At 40.7% G+C, this 26,863-nt stretch overlaps 1 long non-coding RNA gene across 4 annotated transcripts in view; it reads right to left on the reverse strand.

Moving 5' to 3' along the window:
- LOC310680858 overlaps nucleotides 1-26,353 on the reverse strand; it is a 96,514-nt gene extending 70,161 nt beyond the window's left edge. For 2 of the 4 annotated variants that reach the window (XR_014512991.1, XR_014512992.1), the window contains exons 1-2: nucleotides 26,204-26,353; nucleotides 6,431-6,528 (exon numbers count right to left, since the gene is read on the reverse strand). This is a non-coding gene — a long non-coding RNA (uncharacterized lncRNA). Of the gene's footprint in view, nucleotides 1-6,430; nucleotides 6,529-9,882; nucleotides 9,948-10,518; nucleotides 11,104-26,203 lie in introns of those variants that run through there. The other 2 variants (XR_014512993.1, XR_014512994.1) reach the window with 2 other exon arrangements.
- Nucleotides 26,354-26,863: the final 510 nt, after the last annotated feature.

The raw sequence follows: 26,863 nt of genomic DNA on the forward strand, positions 1-26,863 counted from the left end.
CACAGTGATTACATTCTGAGAAGCAAGCTACGTGGAAATGGACTGATAGGTAAAAGCGGAGCCATTTTGTCTGGAGGAGGATTCAGTCAGGTTAGTCATACCTGAAATCTGGAGCAGTACAAGCCACCAGTGAGAACTAGGCCCCATCTGCACTGTACATTTAAAACAGTATCATACACTATCTCACTTTAAACAGTGAGAAGTATGATTCCCCTCCCAGAGCTACAATTTCTAGAGATTGACTGTTAAACCACTTTAAGAATGGAAGGCCTGTGAGGGCAATAGGTGTCTCCTAACAACTCTCAGCACCCTTACCTTGGGGAAAGCCACACACTGTAGCTTTGTGAGGGGAATAGGGGTCTCCTAACAACTCTCAGCACTCTTAACAAACAAATGGAACCAAGATGATAGGCAACAGCGATGGAGGAGAGTCTGTGGAAACAATTTTCTGGGAACCAATTGCACACAATGAGTTCTTGTAATGAGACAAAATTATGTCCAGGAACAATCAAGTTGTTACTTGCTGTGACCCAGCATTAGTTGGTCAGTGAAGTGTGGATACACCCAATGATTCCTCGAGCAAGACAGTTGTCCGAGTCTTTAAGATGTTCTGTTTTCAGACTAGTGCCCATGAAAGTAGGAATGGCAAAATAAAGGAAGGATTGGGACAAGGGGCTAGTGGCCAGAAAAGTTGAAGGAATTTCTCTCCCAATACAGACCTACTCACATATATCTATCCATCTTCTGGGGTCCTTCTCCGGGTGCCACCACTAAATGAAGTGAAGCGGGTGCCACTGGCTACTAAAGTGTGAATTTATCTGCTTTTATTGGGGAATAGTTTGCTGTTTAAATGAAAGTTTTATTGTTCCCCACCTTGAAATCTTAGGCTAAAGGGTAGGCTGTAAATATTTCAAATGAACGGATGAAAGGAGGGACATTGTGAAATGCTTTCCCTGGATATTCTCACCTGGCACCCATTTTGAATTCTTTTCAACATCATGCGAAGACCTTTTTATTCTCCCAGACCTTTTAGAAAAAGTGCTTTTAATGCCATTTCCTCTGTCATACATTTTTATATCAGTTTTAAACATTGCTGTTTTATTTTGTTTTAGATTTCACATGCAGATTTTTTTTACAGTTTGGGTTTTAAAATGTGTGTTGTAAACTGCCCAGAGAACTCCAGTTATTGGGCAGTATAGAACCGGAATAAATAAACAAACCTACATATCTGTATACCTGCAGTGAGCTTTAATACTAGGATTGATAGGATAGGTTTGCCCTACGAAGTATGTTGCTAAATCAAGCCACTTATTGCATCATTAGAGCTCTGCATACCTGGAAGACTGCAGTGGCCATCTGATATCTCTATAGCAGCCAATTCTCATTGGGTCAGGGTTTCTAGATATTCTTCCTCTTTCTGTTCTTTGAGTCAGAAAAAAAGACAGCTAAATGTTCTGACTGATGTGGGAGCAGCACATTTATTGATTTTATTTGCATTCACATGGATGAAGTATTTGTGAATATTTTTCTATATATGTATATTTTTTAACAGGAAGCGACTGAATGAAATGAAGACAGCAGCTAAAGATGGGAGAGAAGAAGGAGTTTAATTTTACACTGTGTAAAATTGAATTTTGTGGGGAAGTAAACCCTGGGATTTTGGAGAGGACATAAGAAAAACTGAGTTTTTAATATTTAAATTAAGGCAATTATGGTACATAGAGATTCAGGCAAGATTTTGAGGCAAGATGATTTTCCACATCTATATTCATATGGCAAACTGGTTTCAGAAAAGTAATCCTATATCATAATAAATCAAGTTACCACATACTTAGTACGCTAGACAACTCTGTCATCTTAAAAAAATGATCATATGAATTGGTTTTTAGTCTGCTTAATGGTGAAGTATAATTATCAGAAGCTGGGTAATAAAGAAGCAGCATTTGGCTCATTCCACTTATTCTCATATTTACAGGACAGTTCATGTGATAAATCATGCCATGACTACAACTGCATGTTTTATTCATTTTGCTGTTTATTTTTTAATCCTGCCTTCTATACATGACGTGTCCTGTCTTGAATACAGGATCTTTTGAGTATCCGTTGATCATGGGAGCATGGCTAACATTTACTATTTTGTTCCTACCTCCTGAGACCTTGAGGGACTGAATTGACCTAGGAGAATTGTTTTGGGGGGAAACATTAGAAGAGGTGTGGATTTTTGGTTCCAGTTACCTGTCTTGATTTTACTGGTGGTTCACCACTGAGATGGCCAAGCATTTGATCCCACTTTTAGTTGCTATTTTAATGTTTGGTTGTAACTGGATTAAAAGAACAAAAGAAAAAATCCCAGGGTCCCTAAGATCTAGGTTTGGGGCAAATATTCTCTTAGTGAGAGAAAGCTCCAGCAGAGATTTAAAATCACAAAACATTCAGCAAAGTAAAGAGTGGAAATATGGGCTGTTAGACATTTAAAATATTGCCTTCTAAATATCTTTCCAAAATTCCCGTTTTGTTCTTCTTCTTTTAGCATAGAAAAAAAGAGCACACATGTGGTAAGTTAAAACTGTTTACTTACAAATGCTTCGAAGGTCGGATTCTTGTGCTTTTCCATACAGCAACAAGAAAAGCCGTGGAGTTTAACTTAGTTTCAAAAAGGTAAGAGTTTCTTAATTATTTGTATAGAAACACAAAGATGGCTTGACAAAGCCATGCAGTCTAGGCTTGGAGCATTTATCTCAGATGTCCTTTCTGGCCGGATTAACATGGTGGAAGAGAATAAACAAAGGCTTTGGTAACCCTTCTCAAGGTGAGGGTGTGTGACCTATCTAGGTCTGGTATGAATGCTTACTCTATAGTCTTAACCCCTTTGTACATTAAGTAGAGCTAAGCATGTTGGTTACATGAGGCTACACACTTTTGCATTAGTAAGTTTCAGTACTTGAGGTTTTGCATGCCTTGTTTGAGGTTTGTGTGCCCTGAATGTAACCTTCAATGTTTCGGTGTGGGTGTCATCCTACCCAAAGACAGTCCACTACAGTGTGGCAACCAACAAGTTTAGCAGGACTCAGCTGGAGGTATCCAATGCCCTTGTTCCATTAGTGAAAGGATTTCTGTGTGCACAGAGGAACTTGTCCCTTTCTCTCCCCCTTCACATGCCCTGCATTCTCCCAAATCTGCTCTGAAGGGTTGTGTGGGGACCCCCCCAAAATAGCTTTGGGGAATGCATGGGGAAAGAAAGGAGAGGAAGTTCCATTGCGCAAGCAGAAATATTTGAGCTCATGGAATGAGTGACTTTGTGCTACTTTGAATATAAGCCCACTATGGGACCTTACAGCAGGGGTAGCTGATGTGGTTCCCTTCACAAGTTATTGGACAAAAACTTCTATAAGCCACAGCCAGCATGTTTAATAGTTGGGAATGATGGGAATTGTAGTCCATTTTTTAAAAAACACACACACACATGGAGGGCACCATTAGACAGTGGAGAACAGTGCTAAAAACTGAATTGTGGACTAGGGGAAAGAAAGAAAAAAGATTGTGAGAACAAAGCTGATATGAGGCTTGCTACTTGCAGTTACTTTGGGAGCAATTGCCTTTATTTTACAAGCACTGAAATGTGCGAGAATAAGCTCACTGTTATCATTGGCTGCATTTGGTGCTGAGCTTTTTATTTCCAGTCTCTTATGAACTCAGTGTTTGGCAAAAGCTCAGAGAAATCCCATCTGCTTTAGCATGTGGTAGGAGGTTAATGGTGACAAAAAGTCACACTCCATGAGAGCTTTTCTCATTTCTTCAGTTTTCCTGACAAGTGGCTTTGCCAGCTTTCAGGCCTCCTTTTCCCACAAAGGGCATCAATGTTTCATTAACCCTCCCCCCTCCAGAAGATGGCCTGTTTTATGTCAGGAACGCCGCTCCTTTTTCCTGCACCTTCTGCTTTTCGCAGGCAGGGCTGTATGGGGCCCCTAATTTAACACAGTTTGGGCAGAGACAGTTTCTTTTCTTTCTTCAAATGCCAAGGTGAAGCCCAGTAAACTCCTCACATTGCTTTGTGCCATTCCATCAAGGAAGGAGAGAAAGAACTTCCATTATTGGGCAGGTCACCATTCTTTCCTGATGTCAAGTGATGAGTTTCCAGACTGTAACCATGCTGACATTTGCTGCTGCCCTTAGAAAGCTGAAGCATTGAATTGAGTCATAAATGACTTTTTGACTGAGCTCAGTCTTGCTTCTTGTGAATTTTGTTACTTCGCTTGATACAGATTACTACTGAAGGGTTCTGGGAACAAAATAAAACATCAGCTCATTTCCTATGGTATAAACAAATGCCGTGGATAAGAAGAGAATCATATGCCTGGTATTTGTGTTGATTTTTAAAAAATCACAACTAACTGTATTGGGGGGCTGCCTAATGCGTGTAATAAGACATTGGCAGAATTTGGGGCATGCAGTGAGTGCCTGGTACCTTACCAAGTGAGAGAAATATATACATATTAGAGTGGAAGGTTGAGAGAAAGATGTGTGTGTGTGATAGAGGGAGAGAGAGAACTTATGATCAGAGAGATCTTATGATCAGAATCTCAAAACACAACATTTACAATGGTGCTTGTGATCACCATTGGCCAAGTGAGGGACTACAGTGCAATCTTACCTATACATGCCTACTCAAAATTCAGTTTCACTATTTTCAGTGAGTATTACTATCAGCTATCTGTTTATACGATTGCATGCTTACTCTTTTGTTGCTTGGCAGTCAAACTAAGGATGGATTTGGCCCTGGGGTTTCTTCCTTGTGCAAAAGACGTATGGCGCTAGAGCTTGTGCAAATGGCCTCGCAAAATTAGCCACCTATTTCTGGTTAGAGAAATTATGGGGTTGGAGAGGTACCGTTTCACCAGATTTATCCTGGGGAAGAAAAATTATCCAACAGTGTCTTAAAAGGTGATGCTCACCTTCAGCGGTGGCAATAGTGCAGCTTATTTCTTTTTTCCAAAGGGAGTGTTGGTGGTTGCTGCTGCTGAGCCTTTTCACTGGCACTGTCCACAATGCCCCAAAATGTTGTAGCTGTTGCCTGCCCCTCCAGACTTTGGGGTATCATGTTAAAGGGGTCTGGAAAGAGTTGGGGTTCTTACTTGATGTATGTCATAGGACCCCCTCACCTTTGCTTGATGTCTACAAGGTGTACATCCAGCAAGTGGGATGGTTGTCAATGGTCATACCCAATGCCTATGCCAAAACCTTTACACCTGTAATCAGTAAAGTTGTGGCCTGATTTGACCCAAAATAATGTTGTTTAACCAGCTAACCTACTTCTGGTGTAAATGGGCTGACTCATCAGCACAGGGAGAACAACGAAGCATACTACTACTATCACCAGGTGACTGCTGACCAATCATACAAGACAAGAACCACAGCTCCTGCCACTGCAGCTGGCCAGCTCAAAACACAGTGTGGTCTGTGCAGGTGATGATGGCAGTCAGGCACACAATTTCTGCTGCAGCTAGCATCCCCAGGTAATTCAAGATAGGGGATGTCGTCACACCAACAATAATGCTTCTTTTGCCACAGCAATCATGCTGTTAGTTTTGTGACCACCATATTGCTCTCCCCCTCCCTTTTCCTCTCTCCTTTCAAACAACTGGAAGAAGCCAAGGAAAGGGCAAAGCAGCGCAGTGGAAGAAAATGGAGGAAAGGATAGACCACACATTGCGCATCTTAGCTCGGAGTCTGAGCACAGCCCTGACCCCAAAATGTAGCTTGGAGAGGGAAGGGCAGGAGGCAGTGGGAAGGGCTGCTGCCACCACCTCTTCTGCTGCTGCCTGAGGAAAGCAACTTAGTTTGCCTCATTATGAAGCTGGTTCATTTCTGCATCCCCTTCATTTTGCACCTTTCATTTTAGATCAGCTGGACTCTTTTCTTCTCTTTATTTCTGCTCTTTTTAAAAGCAGTGCTCTTTTTACTCTTCTGCCTTTCTTCCACTCTCTTTTAGGAGGGTGTAGATAGCTTCTGTGCACAACATACAAATTGCTTCCAATGTTCTCATTTTGTTTCCTTTGGGTATGCTTGCTAACTTTTAGAGTGCAAAGATGCCTGCACCCATCACATCCTGTTCAGCCATTTTGAGATGCGATAGCCTCAAATGCCATTTCTGCACTTAGATGATTATCTTAATAGCCCTTGAAACATCATTATTTGTTAATGTGCACTTAAACAAAGGGCAGTCATAAACGTCCCATTGAAAGTGGGGGGAGGAATTGGCAGCAGTATTTAAGAATGCATTTAGTCCATTAGTGTACACCACATACATAAGAATAAAAAATGAAGGATCTGGTATTTGTTTCTATCATTATACAGCAGTTTTATATTTACTGCCAAACCTTGGTCTAACAACTCTGCACACTGAAAAATGAAAGCAACCTTTCTTACTTACAAGTGGCCTCTGAATACCATTTTGCTAGAATCCAAGTGGGGAGTGTGCATTCCACAAGGGTCCTTCATAAGGGCTTCACATCGGCAACTGGTTGGCCACTGTAAAAACAGGATGCTGGGTTAGATGGGCCATTGGACTGATATGTTGTGTATTTCCAACAAAAGAAAAGAAAAGAAAAGAAAAGAAAAGAAAAGAAAAGAAAATGGCTAAAGTTTTAAATTTTCAAAGGCCCTTATAGGAACTAGGGTTTATTCGCAATAGTTTCTCTATCTTGAAAATAGCATGTAGCCATACAAACTTTCTCTTTATAGCAGATTCACAATCCAGATCATCCTCCTCCTCTCCCCGTTGTGTTTTTTTGCCTGGTTTATTGCACTTTCCCCAATTCTGATAATTATCTTGAACCACGTACCTGCAAAATATGCCTGCTTGGTTTCAGAAAATAATGGCAGTGGCCGCTGCCAGCAGATGCCCATGTCATACTATCTTTTGTCAAAGTCTTTCTACAATTGCCTTCTCTGTGGTTATTCAGCCACAAAGGAGACAGCTTTACAGTAGTGGCACCCAGCTTTGCAAGCCCCTTCCTAATGACAAGGAAGGGGCTCGCAATGGCACGCCTAATAGCAAGCTCCTTGCCATTCCAAAGCATGTTTATTTATCTAGACGCTTTAAATTGTCTAAGCCAGGTATGTGGCCCTCCAAATTTTGTTGGACTACAAGTCCTGTCGTCCTTGACCATGGGTTGTTTGGGCTGTAGCTGTTGAGAGCTGGGGTTCAACAATTGAGGAACGACATTTCTCCCACCCCTGACCCAAGCTCCAGTTTACTTGATATTTTAAAATAATTTTGAGTATCCTTGTAAAAAAAATCCATACTATAGTTAATGGGTTATATCCAGTCATGTTGCTCAGCTGACAACAAGGCTTCTGTCAGCAGAAGAAGGATGGTACCCACTGCCAGTGATTCCTTCTCCCATTGCAGCCCCCCCCCTCCACCTCCCAGCACTCTGCCATAGATATAGGAGGGCTCTGAAGGGGAAACTGACAGAAATTCCTTCCCCCTTTTGCTAAAAGAAGCTTTACTGTCAACTGAATAATACTGTGAGACACAGCCCAGCTGGTATTCAACATGAACGCTAGAGATCAAAAGTCAAATGTGTTAAATGTGGCCTGATTTAGGAGGAGCAAAAGATACTGAGATTTTAAAGATGTAACATCTGATCCCAAAACTCTTCAAGCAGTAAAGGGCCGTCTGACATCGCTGCCCTTTGGGAAGCACATCAGATGCGGTCCCCTACTCTGGTGGGGCTGCCAATGTTATTTGATTTTGTGAGAACATGCATATTGTAGTACACTGCTTTGCATTCTGAACTGTACAATAGCTATGCAGATGTTTCAAATTAATAAATGCTATACCCTTTCTGAAGGGCCTAGGACTTGCTAATCAGAAGGTCAGCGGTTCGAATCCCCGCAACGGGGTGAGCTCCCGTTGCTTGGTCCCTGCTCCTGCCAACCTAACAGTTCAAAAGCACATCAAAGTGCAAGTAGATAAATAGGTACCGCTCCGGCGGGAAGGTAAACGGCATTTCCGTGCACTGCTCTGGTTTGCCAGAAGCGGCTTAGTCATGCTGGCCACATGACCCGGAAGCTGTATGCCAATAAAGCGAGATGAGCGCCGCAACCCCAGAGTTGCTCACGAATGGACCTAAAGGTCAGGGGTCCCTTTACCTTTTATACCCTTTCTGATAGCCAAGGAGAGGCAGCCAGTGACAAACTGTGTCTGTTGCTCTCTGAAAGGCCTGACGCTGAAGGGAATCCTGTCAGCTCCAGCTTGCATAGCCAATGGTCAGGGATGATGGGAGTTGGAGTCTGGAAGGCACCAGGCTCAACTCCCCTGATACATACTGTATGAGAATCAGCTAGGGGAAGACTAGTTCTTGACAGCATATCATGGGTGGGGATGAAGACAGCATTAACTAGGTAATTCTGTTCATATCCTCCAGTGTACTGAGTCTTATTTCCTACTTGCATTTGCAGCAATGGCATTTGTTAGCTTTTGGTTTGCCCATTCTAGAAACACAATTAGCATAGGCTAAATATGATTTCTGATGCAACATATTGTTGTTGTAGTTATTCTTATCAGTGGGAGGCCAGCCACATTAATACAATGGTAACTAATACCTGGTGCTTGGAAGGCGGTAAAATAAAAAGCTACAGAACATGCCAAGCAAATTATCCATTGCTGAACGGGGGAAGAAAATTTTCTTCCTGATTTCCACAGATGATCAACTTATGCCTTGAAGCATTAGACTTGATTACGCTAATCATTATTTTAGCTTACATAGCTACAAACTTTATTAGTGTTGCCCAGTGACTTTGCTACTTTGGGAATTTAATCAAACGGTTAGAGTAAATGGAGCTATTTGCTTTATCCCTAGAGGCGTGCATATATATATATATATATATATATATATATATATATATATCCACTTCAAATATCATTGAAATAAATATTTAACTCTATACCCCAGTGAATTTTAGAAGGTTATTTATTTATTTATTTATACATACTCCACATACTCTGGCTATACCTAAGCCATTGCAATTTCCCAGGGGCCTCTTCTACAGTTCCAGTTGCTTTGGGGCATTTATAATACTGGATGCCAAACTCTGGTTTTTATAATATTTTGCCTTGCACCACAATAGATGTGCCATAGTATTGTTTTCTTCTCCACCCTGCCACTTGATAGCCAGAGCTGAGCTGGATGGTGAGGTTTTAAGAGTTCCATATTTTAATTTGCTTTTAATAATTAATGTATATGTGGCTTTGCTTTTAAAATATTATTCTCCACCTATGCTTTGACAATCCTTGCTGGAGGCCTTTTGGTACAAGAGGGAAATGCTTTGGGATACTGATTTCTACTTTTTAAATACTATATGCTGCTCACAGAGCTGGCCCAAGACATTTTGCTTCCTGATGTGGAAAAGCAAATGTCACACACAAATCAGGTTGCATAATAATACCTAAGGCCAGCCAGGTTATTTAGGCACCTGAGGCAAAAAACCAAAAATGAAAAATGATACAAATCTCCTGCTTCTTGGAAGAAAACAGAATAATGATGAATTAATAAGTTTTTGCTGCCCTTTCATGACACTCAGAATCATCCACCTGATGCACCTGCCTCACTCTGTCTAATGGTAGAGCTGGCTCTGGATACACATCTAAACTATACACCAAAATGCCTTCAGGAGGGGGAAAGTGTGAACATAGAACGGAATAAACCACCAATGGGAGATGTGTTGGTGCCTTTATTGTTGGTTCAAGGGGGGCGGGGAATTGACGCGCAGCGTAAATTAATAATGCAGAGTTTTAAAGAATAAAAGCGTTACTGAGTTAAAATAAACTTCTTTATAAACAACATGGTTCCAAACAGGTTGACTGAGATTACATACTGACTCTGTTCACAGCTGAGGCAGACAGACTCTCACTGAAATCTTACAGAGAGCACAAAGTGAAACTGGTTGCTAAGTCACGTGTCAGAATGACTCAACAGTTAGCAGTTAGGCTTGAATAACTTTAGTAGGACCAAATGATCGTGCAGTCCCAGCACTTCCCAGCCTGCTTTGCTGCTTCTGCTCTAATGTGTCTTTGTCACATGACAAAAATTGTATAAAATAAGAATTCCTGCACGCTAAGATCCAAGTTTGGGGCATGCTCGAAGCAGATCCCTTAAGTAGACAATACTTACCTAGATGGAGCAATGGCCTGACTCTGCTGCTATGATCGAGCATCCCTAAAGCACTGTGCTTAGCCAACTGCCACCTTTGCATGCCCAAAGGCTTCATCTCTTGAGCAGGAGGACCTGGAGTGGGGCTGATTCTTTGTAGGGTTAAGATCAGCACAGGCCAACACCTGAGGCAACACAAACCCTGTCACAGCAGGACAAGACAGGCATTGACAAGCAACCTGCTCCAATCCACATTAACACCGGTGACTTAATCATACTGTCAAGATTATTTGTGAAACAATTGGAAAGAAAAGCTTTCCAATGTTCAGCACTGGAGCAATTACACCTTTGAGCCTCGCACCTTCAAGATCGTGTCCCTTCTCACTGGGCTCATATGCCATGTGGAGTAGTATGCATCTCCTTAGGGATGGTGACACACAGAAATTCAGCCTGGGCTTCCCTCCCACAGAGACAGGAAGATCTGATGCTAGTAGCTGCTCAAGTTTCCAGCCATTAGACATCACAGAATCTAGCCCTTTCTGGAGTTGTGGCACCCTGTAAACATAATTTACTGGCACCTGTAAATATTCCGCTTCTTCAAGTATAGTTTTCCCTGTGAGATCTCCATGTCAGAGATAGTGGAGCAATGGTCCAGGTTGCATTTCTGTCTATTAAGTCACCAGCTGTGACTTGTTGGAGTCAAGGTACAGCTGGCCTGGCAGAGGCAGACAAGAAAGCTTTTGGGGTCCATGCAGAACATCTGCCAGGTGCCACCTACACTCAGCCAGATCAGTTCCTGGGGGTGCTGACAAGAGAGGGAGGGGCAGGAATAGCAACTCCCTTGCAGTTGTGAAGAAGAGGAGCTGCAACAGCAGCAGGAAGCAGAGGTAGACCTGGGGTCTACATTAAAAAGAAAGGCACAGTCCCATTTGTTTTTCAGTTTCTCTCTCCTGTTGGCCCAGAAAAAGTTCGTGTCTTTTAAAGGCTGTTCTTTCACAATACAGGAGCATGTCTATAATAATGAACAGTATTTTTGAGCAGCTTTTGAAGCCACTTTTGAAGAAACGGCTTTGTATTCCATTATCTTTTCACAATGGAGAGTAGTAGTTTTTTTTACCTCCAGTTTCCAGACAAATCTGTCAGTTCCATGAGACCAATATATTCTTTCAGTGCAGCTGCTTGTTCCATGTTGAATTAATTCAAATGTTATCTGTTAGACCTTCCTCTGTTTGAACCCCATTACTAGAAGCCCCGTCTTCAAGGAGATGTGCATAAACTGCTACTTCTCCTTCACTCCTCCCTGCCTCCCGCTGCTTGTTTTGCCTCCTTCCATCTCCCCCTCCATTCCTAACTTTTTCATTCCTCTAACTGTGGAGTATTTATTCTAAACAATTCACTTTTACTTGTGTGCCTCTGAATTGCAAACTGCCCTGTTTCTCTGCTGAATGTTGTAGTCTCCTCCTTTGCACCCCTTCAACTTGTGTAGATTTATTTCCTTGGCCAGGTCAACAAGGAGGTCAAACACTTGATAATTATCAACCTGAACTGAGGCTGCTTTGCTCAGGTTGATTAGTATGTTTCCAACCTCATAGGTAATCACTCTATCATTGTCTTTGCTTGCCAATTCACACTGCCTTTCTGGCAAAACAAATCACTTCTTAGATCCAATTTAATTCCTTCTTGTTCTTTTGTCTTGATGACATAAACCATATATCCCTTATTACAAGAGTCTACAGGGCATTATCAAATGTCTATGTGTCCAAACACCATCCAGGATTCTGGAAGGAGAAAATGGAAGCTATTTGAGAGAAAGCAAAAGGAAATAGATAATGCTAGCATTGGGAAATGACAGCAGGGGAAGTCTTCACAACAAATGCCCAATATCAAAGGCCTGCTAACAAAAACAAAGAACCCTTGCTTTTCACTGCCATAGGCAATTGCCCCAAACTCAAAAGTTGTAGGAACAGCAGAAGGCTGGATAACTGCTCTTATATTTGTATACATTATTATTATTAGCTAGACTTGTTAGTAGTTTGTTAAACAAAACTCTCCAGGTGACCTTGCATTTAAAATCATTGACGTAGATACATTATAAAATTGACACATTCATACAAAACTACATTCAATTCATAAAAAAAATACACAGAACACACACACTGTAGATATGCAGTCCCTAGTAAACAAGTTGATGCTGTCATGACCTACAATTTGGGGATCCTGCAGTACATGGCAGAGGACTCTGATGAGGATGAGGTTCAGGATCCTTCCAGGGAGTGGAGAGAGAACCACCAGGACCTCAGTTAGGGCTCTTCCGGCCAGACGCCACAGTCTTGCAACGTTCCTCTGATTCAGAGGGTGAGTCTCCTGCAGCACCTCTGCCTCCCCAGTTGCACAGAAGCCAACGATTCCCTGTAGGTTGCTCAGTCTAAAGTCTCTAAACGGCTTTCTAAAATGCTCTACAATCTTTAAATGGTGGCGTAAACTCAAGAGGCTGTGCCAAATTTTCATGGTTCCATTTGTCATACTAAAATTTGCAATTTCAGTTGGGTAGACTTCATCATCATCAGATCACATTCAGCAAATTATCAAAAAAGGCCAGATCCTTCCCTCATCGCCAACTACATTTCCAGTCAAGCTGCCCATGAGCTGCCAAAGCTGTTGCTGCTTCTGCCTCCATCTTTGGCAACAGTTCTGTAAATGGATCTCTGTGCCAAATCAGATGCCATGTAGCAAATGGGCTGACGTTGCACTGTGATGCATGAGATGGCGAAAGCCAACAAAATGCTTTATAGTAAATAGTATACTGTATGTCATCATGTACTGATGGGAGGCATGGCAAGGTCACTTGAACAAGCACAGGGCTTCATGATTCAAAACAGGTACACAAATGCCAAGGGGTGGGTGGGCGTGTCACAAATTGCCCTTAAATAAGTCATTTTTTGACATACAAAAATGTTTTTCCTCCTTTGTCAAAAGAATCTGAAAACGCATGAGTAATTTAGGCTTGGATTTGGACACTGTGCAAGGAGGGGGTAGAGACAGTGCAGATGGTGAAGTGGAAAATATATATAAATGCTCTTAAATTGTATTAGTAAGACAATATTATTTTTTCAAAAGTTCTAGCTAATGTTTCTTTTAAAAATCTACATTCAAGGGATATTCAGGGATGCAATCTACCGTATTTACACAAATCTAATGTGCCATTGAATCTAATGCACACTTCCATTTTGAAAACCTTGAAACCAAAAAAGGATTTGCTAGTGAATGTAAATGTGCCATCGAATCTAATGCACACCCTAATTTTCATGATGCGATTTGGCAAAAAAAAGTGTGCATTACATTAGAGTAAATACGGTATTGCTATGTACATCCCATGTCCCTGCACAGAGCAATCCCCATAGGACTCAACTGAACCCTGCTGCCACTTTTTCCCAAGTCCTCATGTGACCCTCTTCTTCTGCTCAGTAAAGTTATGCAAGCTCCATCCAAGGGAAAGATGTGCAATGCAGGAGGTGCACATAACCATCCATTCTCCACACTGCCTTGCTGATGCCTGTGCTCATGTGCACACATGGAGGTAAAGAGTAGGTATTTTGGATAAGTCAAATGAAAACAGAAATAGGAGCAGAAAGTGCCAATGTTCGTTTATTTATCCCTTGTTTGGAACAGAAATCATTGCAGGGAATATGATCAGTATTCACTAATGTTCTTGCTTTCCATCTGCAAACAATTTGTAATTGATTGCATCACCCCTTTAGCTTCCCATTCCTTTACACTGAGATGAATAGTGTGGAATAGAGTCATGCTGACATAATTTACATAATTAGTTATGTATGTTAAGTAATTTTGACACAGAAGTTTTCAGCAGACGATGAACCGCAGTGGAGTGGAAACACCTCTGCATGTGACAAATACAAAAACTGATGTCTTCTTACTGATCTTTAGTGAGTGGGGGAAAGATCCATGAGGATCCATCTGTTTATAGGTGAGTAATCTGTTCTGTGTGGGGAACTGTCATATCCTTTGTTTTCTCTAAATGGTCATGCTGTGATTATATCTTTTTAAAAAACAGCACAAACACAATATTTTCATATGAATTGATAATGAACTTCTCTTTTATAATTACAAATCTAAGTGCATTACCTAAAGAGGAAAGTGCCTAGAAAGCATTCAATAATACTGGAAAAGGCAGACCAAAGTGAGAGAAAAGTTCCCAAAGGTACAAAATCACCATTTCTCCAGAGCCCTATCTCACAAGAAACAGCTTTCCAATTAGCTTGCTCCAGACAAAATGGCTTCTTCATTCTCAGAATTTTGTTCAAAATCTGTCTCCCATCTCTATGTTGGCTTTGTCCTGAAAATCACAGTCAATCTCCTACAATGAACATCTACTCTGAAATGCCATCTCAGCAAGGCACTACAATGGAAGAGTCTATTATATGACCCTTCTTTTCTCACCAGTAACGTACATAATGTAACCTATGTATCTTGGCAACACAATGCTCTGCAGCAGAATGCTCTGCTCATTTGAAGATGTTGGTATAAATCCATAATGTGTTCTGGAATATAACAGGATATTGCTCTAGTGAAACTCCTCAGAGCAGTATCTCCCATGATCTTCTGCCCGGACACTGAGATCCAGCGCCGAGGGCCTTCTGTGGAACATGACTCTTGCATCATGTTCAACTTAGCTGCCCTATCATTCAAGCAAAGAACACCCCTTACAGTTTTCTGTGGTACTGATATGGTTTACTTTCACCGGGAAGACAAAGGTGGAATCTACACACATATAAAAAACACTGTGAAAATGCTTTTATAAAAAAACGTTTTGAAAAATATATTGAATTTGCCATAGCTCACCATCATCACCTAGTGTCACTTTTGTATATTGCCCTTCACAACACACTTAAAACTTTTTATTTGAAGCTGTATAGCTGAGTCCTAAGTCTGTTTAGGGGGGCTCTCAATTTATTCAGAGGACTGAATGACATTATTCTAAAAAGAAAGGCCGAACTGTTTCAGACTCCTATATTTCCCTCATTTTTATTTTTGTTTTCTGTATTCAAAAATTTACCCCAGAACAATCTAATGTATTTGGGAATTATTAGTTTAGAACAGTGGTGGCTTTTGATAGGTTCTGAGGCAGTGGTGCCCCCGTCACTACAGCAGCAGTGTGGTCACTGAGATGGGGATGTGGTGAGTTTCGGGAAAGCATATAACTCAGGATCATCAAATGAAATAAATTAGCAGGAGATGAAGGATAAAAGGAAAGATTTCTTCACAAAACACATAATATTTTTTAAAAAATAATTTTTATTAACAAACCAATCAAATCACATTAGTTCCAAATTACAAAACCGAATTTTAAATTTTTGTTGGGGGTACCCATGCTTTGAGCTCAGAAAGGGTCCAATCATCTCTTATTTCTGCTGCTTTGATGTTCACAGTTCTGTCCATTCATCTCTTTATTGTTTTCCTTTACAAATCATCTTTCAATTTTCTTGTTGTTATCGTATTTTTTCCCTTTCTTTATAACCTCTGAAAGTCTCCACAAGCAAGTTGAAACAAATGTTGTTATAGTCCTGTGTGGATTTTCACATTAATCCAAAAGTCGTATTCAGATGGCAGACGCCATTTAAACATTTCCATAAAATACAGTCTCAGCGTCTGCTCATTAACTTTCCCAGACCTGTTGCTCCGACATCAATCTTTTCAGGGGGTTCGGCCAGATCAAACGCAGAGTCAAATATGATAACAAAGCCGTAGCCTCCTCCCCCTCTTGACCGTCAATCCTGCAACAGAGCCTGTCTTGTCATGGCAGTTCTCTTTTAGAACTGCGTCATCCCAAAAGCCTTCTATTTCCTTTCCAGATCTTCCACAAAGCAAAGCCTTTAGTTAATGGTTCATTTCCACACAGTTCATCATTCCATCTCACTTGTTATCGGTCATTGCAACAGTTCTTCTTAGGGGGGTTGTTAGGTAATCACATAGAGGAAAAAAAGAAAAGTTTTTTCCCCGCTTTCCGCCCCATTCCGACATACCGACATCTTTGATGTAGTCTTCTTTGATATATTTTCCTGTTCAGTCCAACCCGTCGCTCAGCTTCACAGAGGTCGATTCAGTTAGCAATCAATACTCCCTTTCTTCACTCAAAACATGTGCATTTGCTGTTCTCTAATTATTTATCTTGAGCTCCTGCAACCAGGTCACGATCAGAAGTACAGTGGTGCCCTGCAAGATGAATGCCTCGCAAGACGGAAAACCCGCTAGACGAAAGGGTTTTCCGTTTTGGAGGTGCTTCGCAGGACGAATTTCTCTATGGGCTTGCTTCGCAAGACGAAAATGTCTTGCGATTCCTGGGGGGTTTTTTTCGCTCCCCACCCCCTTTTTCTAAGGCACTAAGCTGCTAATAGCCTTTTAGCAGCTAATCCGCTAATCCCTTAAGCCTTTAATAGCCGCTAATAGCCGCTAAACCGCTAATAGCGCTAATCCGCTAATCCGCTAATGGGCTTGCTTCACAAGACGAAAAAACCGCTAGACGAAGAGACTCACGGAACGGATTCTTTTCGTCTTGCGAGGCACCACTGTAGTGTCCGGGAGAGCGAAAAAAACTCACACAAGGGCTTTCCATCTAGTGCCCTCACCCCCTCCTTCTTTCAAACTTGGAGGTGATTTATAAGCAACCACAGACGAGGCAGTGTTTTCCCATTCCCCCTGGGAAAACTCGGGAGGCTGATTACTCCCATATTAGCCTCTTAATTACCTCATATGAGCTGGAGAGATGGTATTGTCGGCCATCTTCCAATGCGCCCCTAGCAGGGCCCCCCACAAAACACATAATAAAAGTGTGGAATTTGGTACCAGAAGATGCGGTGACAGCAACTAGCTGACATGGCTGCTCTGAGGTTTAGAAGGCGTATGTCGCTGAATACCAACTGCTAGGGAGCAATAGTATAAGAGATTGTCCACTGTAGGAAACAGGATGTGGAGTCTGGTGCGTCTTGGGCCTGTCCCATTTGAGCGCTTCTCTGAGATCATCAACATGGAAGCTCTCAACAAAGTCATTTCTACTGCAAGTTTCAACCAAAAGAAAACCAGCATGTTCTTCCTTCACAAACTTCGTGATAGGGCTGGTGACAGTGAGTTTATTAAATTTAGCCTCAGGATGGGCAAAAGATATATGACATTTTGGTGGCAAATGTTAATTTCTCCACATAGCCATATGGCCACATAATAGTTGGAGCTGGTTTTTTTCTGTCATTTAGCAGTTATTAATAGGCTTAACAATTCACTTTTTCAAAAAAAAAAAATTATTTAACAGAACACATTATTAATGTGTTCCATAATATTGGGTCTATTTGTCTCATTGTCAGTTTATTTTAGACAAATCCAAATACCATGGAATTGAGGTGCCAGGAGCTGCAAGCAGCTTTCATTCTCTTGATTGTTTCAGCCCAGGCCATACTGGCTGTGCTACAAAAGGCACCATCTGGTGCTGTTGATGCTTGAAAAGAAGCCATTTTCCTTTGTGCAAACCCTGCAGTCCACAGCCCTGAAGAAGGTGTGCCTATCAACTGCTTTGCCTCACTAGTATATGGGTCACTATTTGTAATACTGAACAGGATCTGTCCTTATCATGGCATCTAATGTCTGCACTACATCTTTCTTCTTGAATCTATTGTTAACTGAAGGGAGCTGTTGTGCTATAAATGGCTAGTAGTCTATATGGTAGCTGTCACCTAATCAATTTAAGGGAGGTTAAAGACCCATAAATGACCTGCCTGTCTCTAGCTTATCTTGGACCACAGAGATCTCAACCATTTTAACCAAAATGGACCACATGATGGATTAGCTGGTGGAACAAAACCACTACAACAAATATTTCAGTGAGGCATCACTGACCCACCAAAACCATACCATTAGCATACCAGGAACAAATTTCTATCATATTTTGGAGGAAACTTCATTAACTTGAAGGAAGCAAGGCAACAGAATAAATGATATTAGAATGCACAACATAACCACCACTTCTTTCTTCCTTTGGTCCATCGCATGGCATAAAAGCATACATTCATTCTTCCCTCTCCCCTTTTTTCCACCCATGACCTTTCCACTCATGGTTTTCATGCCTTGTGACGGCCCAAAGGGAGAAAGAAGAGGTTATTTGTGGTAACTGAAAGCCAGTTTACCTCTAGAGTATCTACACATACCTAAAGATAACACAGAATTAATGTAACGTGCTAGCTATGCTTTGTTGCTTTGTTGTTCCTCTGCCAATTCAGGGGAGCAAGCAGGGATGTCTGTAAGTTTTAAAGCTTCTTAATGGTTGTTCAGTAGCTCAGATGCCTAAGATAGTGTATTATTAAAGCATGAGACCATAGTGGTTGAGCATCATCGTCAAGATGACTACAGGAGGGAAAATATCCCAATTTCTAGTTCTCGTGAGTAACCTTCCCATCAACCCTAGCCAGCATATACTGACTGGGACTGTGAAAGTTGGAGCTCAAACATGTGGAGGGCACCAGACTGTATTGTTATGAGACTGGAAGTTGTGTGTCTTGTCCAATGGTCATCTCTATCCTGTCTTGACACTAATCAAACCTGCCTTAGTATTAACAGCATATTAATTCAATTCATGCACTTTGTACCATATACCACAATGCATGCATAATAAAATCAGCCACAACATACACACCCCCAAAGTCCCACTAAGCATGTTTACTAGAGAGTAAGGACTGTTAGAAACAGTAGGGCTTACTTCTGAGTAAACATACTAGGTTTTTGTCTATGGACGCAGGTAGCATCTGCACCAAATATTTAAATTCCTCTTATACCATTTTTAACAGTCATAGCTTCCCCCCAAAGAATCTTAGAAACAGCAGTTTGTTATGAGTGCTGGAAATTGTAGCTCTGTGAAGGGTAAACTTTGGGATTCTTTGGGAGAAGCCATAGGTGTTAAAGTGGTAGAAGAAGGCTTATGCTAAACAAGGACTGCTTGTTATGGGCCAGATGACTGTATGCTTAGTTATGGAATTGGCTAGCTAAATCAGAGGGTAAAGCTAATTCATTGGTCCTAATCCAGCACACAGCATTTGGCACATTTAAGTCCATTGAAAACAATAATAAATAGCATTAAGCAAAGACTTTTCAAACAGGCAAAATCATTTTATGTGAATTTATTGTGAATGTGTCCTTCCTGGTTTCTTCAAAGACTGGATTGTTTTTTAGACGCAGAACTTGTGGCATTCCAGATGTTATTGGACTACAACTCCCATCATCACTGACCGTTGATCATGCTGGATGGAACTTGTTGGAGCTGTAGTACAGAACATCTGGAGGGACACAGTTTGCCCATCTCTGCTTTAGGAGCAGGAGGTGGGGGTGATCTGCTGCATTTCTACATAAAATGGTTTCTCTTGCTAGAATGCTTCCTACAGTAAACTCTTTGGCTTAATGCTAGCTGTTATTGTATTGGCAGAAGCTGCACACATCTGTAAATTTCCTTCAGCTAAGAATGTCATTATACTGTGATTGTTCATAGATGGGTTTTTATTGTTAATTAAGAAGTATCCGGTTGAATCATTTCCCCTATATTAAAATAAAGATCTAAACGTAACCTACAGTTACTATCAGAATATAGCACAGAAACTGAGCATTGTAAATGCAGAAAAGGGGAATGCTGTTAAAATGGCAACATGATCTTCCTCGATGCATCTTGCCTACTGATTATCTAGAGCAGGTCTTCTTTTTTTTAAGTGCAACTCTCTTTGTCCAGATATAATACGACTTTTTTAAAACAACACCAACACCAACACATATTTTGAATCTTCAGAGCACAACTTGGGCAGTCCCGCTAACAGCACCAGCATTGCTACAGCTCTGCCAGTCTTGCACACTGACTCCAGTATATTATGCAAGTATAATATGGCACTGATGCCGTAGGGTAGATCTTACATGCTATTTCACCATCCCAGCACTGACATTTTAAAAAAATCAGCTAATGTGGGTTTTGTCACAATACAATGGTTCTGCTCCATTTTCCAGTTGTGGACATCCATGTTATGAGCAACAGTACAGATTGCGCTTTATGTGATTGATTGATTGATTGATTGATTGATTTTTTTGCCAGATCCTCCCCCCTGGGGGGGGGGGAATTGCCACACAGCTGCACGTGCTTAAGATTCATTTATTTCAATGGGACTGACATGTGTTGTTGAGCTGCATGCAGGATTGCAACCCAAAGTTGGCAAGTGAGCAGAACTAACAGGTGAGAGGGGTGCTCACAATGCATCCTCTATGCAGACCCGTGTTAACGTAACCCTGGGCAAACAGCTTTTCCTTTTGCACGAACCTCTGATTATCCAAATGTGTTGGAGATCCCCCAGGCAATTCAGGTATAGAAGGTTAGTACATTTCATATTTCACTCTAGGAACTGCTTCATGACAAAAAGCAATTTTTCATTTTAGCACATTTGCATGCAGGATATAATTTACTCACTTGCACCCTCTAGTGGATTCCTTTAGATTAATACAAATACCGGTACCTTTTCTTCAGAGGCTTCATGGTGCAATCCTGCCACTGGTTTTGAGCAGGTGGTGTTTTGGTTTTTTTAACTTCTGTGGATTTTATACATGGTCAGCGGTGTGAAAGGTTGCTTCTTAATCTCCTTTTTTTTTTGTCTGTGTTAAACCACTGCCATACTCACAATGACTTACTAGTGCAACACTTTAAATACCTTTAACAAAGAATTGTTCTTGCTTTTGTCTGAACATTCCACCACTATTTCTTAATTGCCATGTGGCTATTATGCTTTGCCATGTTGGTTGACATCTGCAATATATACAGGATGAACTCACATTTTTTTAAAAAAAAATACTTCCATTTATCAGACTTTTAGCTTAAAAAGTAGCAATTAAATTGATGCAGCTGAAGATAACAAAGGAGAAAGAAAAGAGACAAAAACAGGGGGAAGGAACACATAGTGCAATAAAAAGATTCAGCCATTTAGTACATCAATTCAATGCCATTTGTGACAATCCTGGCTTGTTCTCTTCCAAAGTCAGGGCCCCTTATGCTGGACTACAGTGACAATGGAAATGGCACAGGAAAACTGAATTGCATATAGCAAGCAAAAATAAAGTCATTTTGCAGAGCCACAACTGACACACCTAATTTTTTTCTTTATTTAGGTGGTTTCCTAGGAAGGTGAGGTGAAAGAGAAGTGGAAATAGAAAGGAGTCTATCAACTCCTGAAATAAAAAAATACATGAATCCGAATTTCAAACATGCTAATGGGGGTTTGAGTTAGCAATGACTGGCTAGGAGATGGTTCATGAGGTTACCTTGAGCAGCTCAGTGAAAATGTTGGCCCAGTATGCAGTACTGTAGTTGTGGAAAAGGCCAAAAGACAAACTTCATGTTAGATATCTTTAGAGAAAAGATCAAAAGTAAAACTATTGTGATTACAATGCCTTTACACAAAGCTACAGTGCAGTCATACTGGGAATGTTGTGTACAGTTCAGGTTGCTACACTTCAGAAAGTATATTGTAGAGCTGGAAGAGATTCCAGGAAATAATCAAAGGGCTAAAGCAACTCTCCTGTGAGGAAAGATTGCAGTGCTCGGGGCTTTTTAGTTTAGAAAAAGTGAGAAAGGAAAGACACAAAAACACAACAGAGGTATGTAACATTGTGCATGGTGAAGTCTCTAACATGTCACTGCAGCAGACAGGTTTCCATAATATAAACACATGACATGTAGCCATAGGAAATCTGAGATCATGTCACTTGTCACGTATTTACCATGTTTTCATGTATATGGAAAATGCTATACCAGAACCTATTGAAAAGGCCACATATAAACCAGCCTCTGAAGCTTGCAAAGGTGACCTCAACTGATGATTCACACATGTAGGTCATGACTGGCTAGAACAGGAAAATGCAGATCCACAAATACATTCCAATCAAAGAGTCATATTTTGGGGGGTGAATTGTCTCCTCTACCCTGTGATGCATTATCCATATTTACAGGTGAAAAAATGAAGTAGCAGTAGTGTTCTTAGTGTCTATTTGATCCAATCCATGTCTTCCGAAGTGCAGATGAAGTTGCACTAATAGTTGTAAGAATGGTCTGAAGGCACCTGCTTCAGTTCTGGTGGCTTAGGCCTTGCTATATCTGGATGGGAGGCCACCCTGTGGATGCCCCTGTTAGCTCATGAGAAGAAGAGTAGGATACAATTGCAAAAGCCAATTGTTTCCAGCTAAGCGGAGCACAACAGACACCTTAAGCCTGCAAAGCCAATCTGATTTCATTTTGTCCATTGCATTGATTCTGCACATGCACATTCCCTTCCTCCACAGTAATATACACCTAGCTTTACATATGGTAAATCCTGATTCAACAAATCACATGATCAGGTTTATTGTACATTTATAATACACACATTGACCAAGTCTATGCAACTTTTGGGGGGAAGGAAATCTAATCGGTTGTCGTTACCCCCTTGATAATTAATGCAAATTCTGCTGACATGGTGTATTATATTAAATATGCACAGCAAGATCTATCACCATGCTTCTCTCTGCTACTGTGATTTAATGTACCAGGATATGCATAACAATCTCAGATACTGGGTGACAAGAAGAAGAAGAAGAAGAAAGTAGATATCTAGCTGATCTTTTGCATTTAGATGTATTTTAAAACTGAGTACCCCCCCCAAAAAAAAAAAATCAATGTCCCTCTCATGAATCTAGTTCATTTGCCTTTCAAGACACGATGGTTGCATTCTGTGTAAAAATAGCCACATGAAAAGTCTGCAAAATCAAGCATGATACTTTACCGACCTCACTAACACAAGCCCTTGGCAATCCACAACAATAATGCCTTTTTAAAGAATCAATTATGTACATTATAAGATTAGCCTTAAACTGTGGGCCTTGGCAAGACAATTTGCTCATTGCATGGTAAACCACTAATACATATTTGGGTTGCATATTTGAATGTTTGTCCATCTCATGGGGCGGGGGGAGGCTGCCTTAGTTCTAGAGATATAAAAACTCCCCACAGCTCAGTTCAAAATGATCTCGGATAATTTAAGTTGTTTTCCAAAATGAACAAACCCGTTTCTTGTGAGTCCATTCGAAACTTTGAAAAGTTCAATGCACTTTTTATTACATGATTGTGAACATGAGATTCAAATGCTTCCTCCAATAAGCTTTATATCTCCTTACTGCTCCAAGATATAAATCCTGATATAACACATTCAGTGGCCAGATATTGTATTGCTATGGTTGACATACGTCAGAGGGTGGTATGTGCCACACAGCAGCTCTAAAACTGAATGTTTGATTTACATGTTTTGTGTGCTTTTATCTTATGCTTGTCTACTGTAAGAATATGAGTATGTGTATCCTCTATTTCTGCAGTTACTCTATTGCCCTTCTAACATGTTTTATTTACATATGGAGGTGCTTTTACCTTCTGCTGATCTATGACCGTAATAAAGATTTGGATGAATGGAATAAGCTTCCAAAGTCCACTGTGAACCCTGCACACTTCCAAACCATGAGGTTGGGATGAATTTTGGGAGAAATGCTGCTCAATTTGCAATACAGGGAAGCATTATGAGCTATAATTCATATTCTGAACCAAGTAATAATAAGTTTTGTCAACCTCTTTCCTAGACTCCTTTCCTCTGGCTGGGTTTTCTCTGTGCAGGATGTTGCTTGGAGTTTTCCTACGGTGGAGCATTTGATCAGGCAATCCTTCCATTTGTTGTCTGAAGTGGTGCATCCCACACACACACAAAAGTTACCACATGGTGTGTCGTTTGTCTTTCACAGTTAAAAACCTTTGTTCATGGGAATGAGGGCCAGACATATGTTTGATTTAAAAAGAAAGGAAAACAAAGATTCTCGGGAAACAAGATTTTCTCTCAGATACTCTGCTGAATGGCACCACATGTAGGCACACTGGATACATACAGCCCTCTGCTCATAAACTGCTAATGAGATACTTTCAAATGTCATAGGATGCTGCCTAGCACCAGCACAACTCAGTTATAATCAGTTGCTCTATTCTTAATCACACAGCATTAGTGTGGTACAATATCCCTACAAAAGTCTGCAGCCTAGAGTACAGAAACCACTGTTTTACCGGTGGGGGGGGGGGGAGGTTAACTGCTCAGTCTTACCTATAGGAAATATGGGTCCAAACCATTCAAGGTTAAGGTACTGTCTGACTTGCAGGCGAAGCAGCTTGCTGCATTGACAAAGTAAAGTAGTGAAGGGATGCCATTTTGTTCAGAGAAACACCTCTGGAGGTTATACCTCTTCCCTCCTCCTGCCTACCACTGCTCTGAACAAATTGACAGCCTGCCATGACAGCATTTCAGGGAGAGCTGGGGGCAGAGGAGTTAGGAGATCAACTGTAGATCTCCTGCAGAATGTGTTGTTTGGCCCTAACCTACATATTTCAATGGAAGAGATTAATCACATGCAGGTATCTTCCTCATGTGTTGAACTCTTAATTTTGAAATTGATGAAATACGAAAGTGCATAACTTTTGGATAGATAACGTGCTTTGTTTTTAAAAGGTCCCTTTGTCTAAATGAACATTTTACATTTAAAAAATATTTATTTCTTTAAATTCACCACCACCATAAGCTTTTCTTGATAGTCCATAGTAGATTTTATACACACACAACAACAACAGGTTGAAAACCAGCAAATAATAAAATTATAAAATACTATTTTCCCCTTAGCATCATTTTCTGACAGAAAACAGAAGAAACATAAGATTGTGTTGGGGAAGGCATAGCAAAATGAAAGAGAAAAAAATAATTTCCCATATCCTTACAACTGTTAGTGTCATCAATATCCTATGTGTCATCTGATCTGGCAGAATAAAAAGCATGATATTATTGTCTCTCCTAAGGTAAGCCTGAAGAGCATTCACCTGTGCTGCTTTCCAGAGTATTGCTGATGATGGTTCAGAATCATAGAAACACAAGCTATGTGTGCCATTTATTTCACCTACGTTGATAGTTTCCCAGTGTATGTTTTATGCAAAGAAAATATGATTCAAAGTTATTGTAGGATATATGTAGCCTTATACAGGGTGAGTCTTTTAAAAGAGGCCCTGTGGAACATGTGTACTCTGTATTCACGGGGCCTCTTTTTAAGGAGACACCCTGTATAACCAACATGATTAACCTAATTAATGCATGAATGGAGTTAAGACCATAGAATAACCAGTCCTCCAAACTTAGCTAGGTCACAGCCCATTACATTGGGAGGAAGGGTTACCAAACTCTTTGTTCTCTCACTTCCACAAGATGAACTCTATCAATAAGGTGGTCTGAGCTGGATACTCGAAGCTTAGACTGCATGGCTTCAGCAAGCCATCCTTGTGTTTCTATACAAATAATTTAGAAACCCTTATCATGTTAAAAATAAGTTAAACTGCCTGTCTTTTCTTGCTGCTGTATGGAAAAACACATTAATCTGACTTTTGAAGAGTTTGTAAGCAAAGCTTGTAAGTAAATTACCAAACGTGTGGTCCCTTTCTATGTTAAGGGAAGTGGGAAACTTTGGAAGCAATTCAGAAGGGAATGTTTTAAAGGTCTAACAGCGTATATTTCCACACTTTACTTTGCTGCACGTTTTATGATTTTAAATCTCTGCTGGGGCTCTCTCAACAAAGAGTCGTTACCCCAAACCTGGGTCTAGACATCCAGGGAATTCTTTTTTTATTATACCATAATACAAAATTAAAAGCCAACGGTTAAAATGTTTTATGAAGTAAGAATCAAGTCCAGTCCTTGGAATACAGTTTTAAATCTGAGCGATGCATGTAAAACCAATCCAAAACATTTGCAGCTTTCAGATATACAAATGTGAATTATTTGAGTTTCTTTTTCCTACTGCCTGGGAGGCTTGAGAATAAAAAAGTTTTATAGGCCTGGGCAGTTACTCTGGATATGTGGAGGGTGGGGTGATTTAAAAAATAAATCTTCCTGTCAGACTAGGAATATGCCCTCACTTACCGAGTTCAGGGTATTCCACCATTTTTCAGCAGAGTTTCTTTTCTTTCAGCAAAGTAAGTGGCTCATGTGTATGTCAAACAAAGCTTTAATAATAAAGAAAATTGTAACACAATAACAAACTGTCTGAGAGAAACTAAAACAACATCATGAGGCAAGAAGCAAGAATGACAGTTGGTCTCTCTAACTGAACTTAACTGAACACTTGAAGGGAGGGGCTGATTCTGGAGCAGAACACAAAAGCCCCGCTCACCAGATACCAGTCATTCTACTATTCAAATTAGGCCCCAGTGTTTTTCTAACCATTTCATCCATGCCTGTAGCTTAATTTGTAAGATGAAATTCTGTAGTAGAAGGAACTACTGAAATGGCAAAACTCTGACCAAGTTTGTTAAGCATATTTTTGCATGGCTAAAAAGCTGACCCAATCCAGATGTGTTGCCAGAGAAATGACTAGCTAGTGGTGCTTCCAAAAGAAAAGGACAGGCTTTTCCTCTTCAGGCATGAGACCAGTTTCATTCAAGGAAACCAAACTCAGGATATGTGCTCGTACTCCATAAGTCTCTCGACCCTGAGAGATTGGGGTGTGGGTAACATTGTATACAGCCACAGTCATGCCACAAGTGGTGACAAATTCATAGAGCATAGGCCTATTAATAGGCA

Source organism: Podarcis tiliguerta, assembly GCF_965153285.1.
Source record: "Podarcis tiliguerta genome assembly, chromosome: 6".
Classification (NCBI taxonomy): domain Eukaryota; kingdom Metazoa; phylum Chordata; class Lepidosauria; order Squamata; family Lacertidae; genus Podarcis; species Podarcis tiliguerta.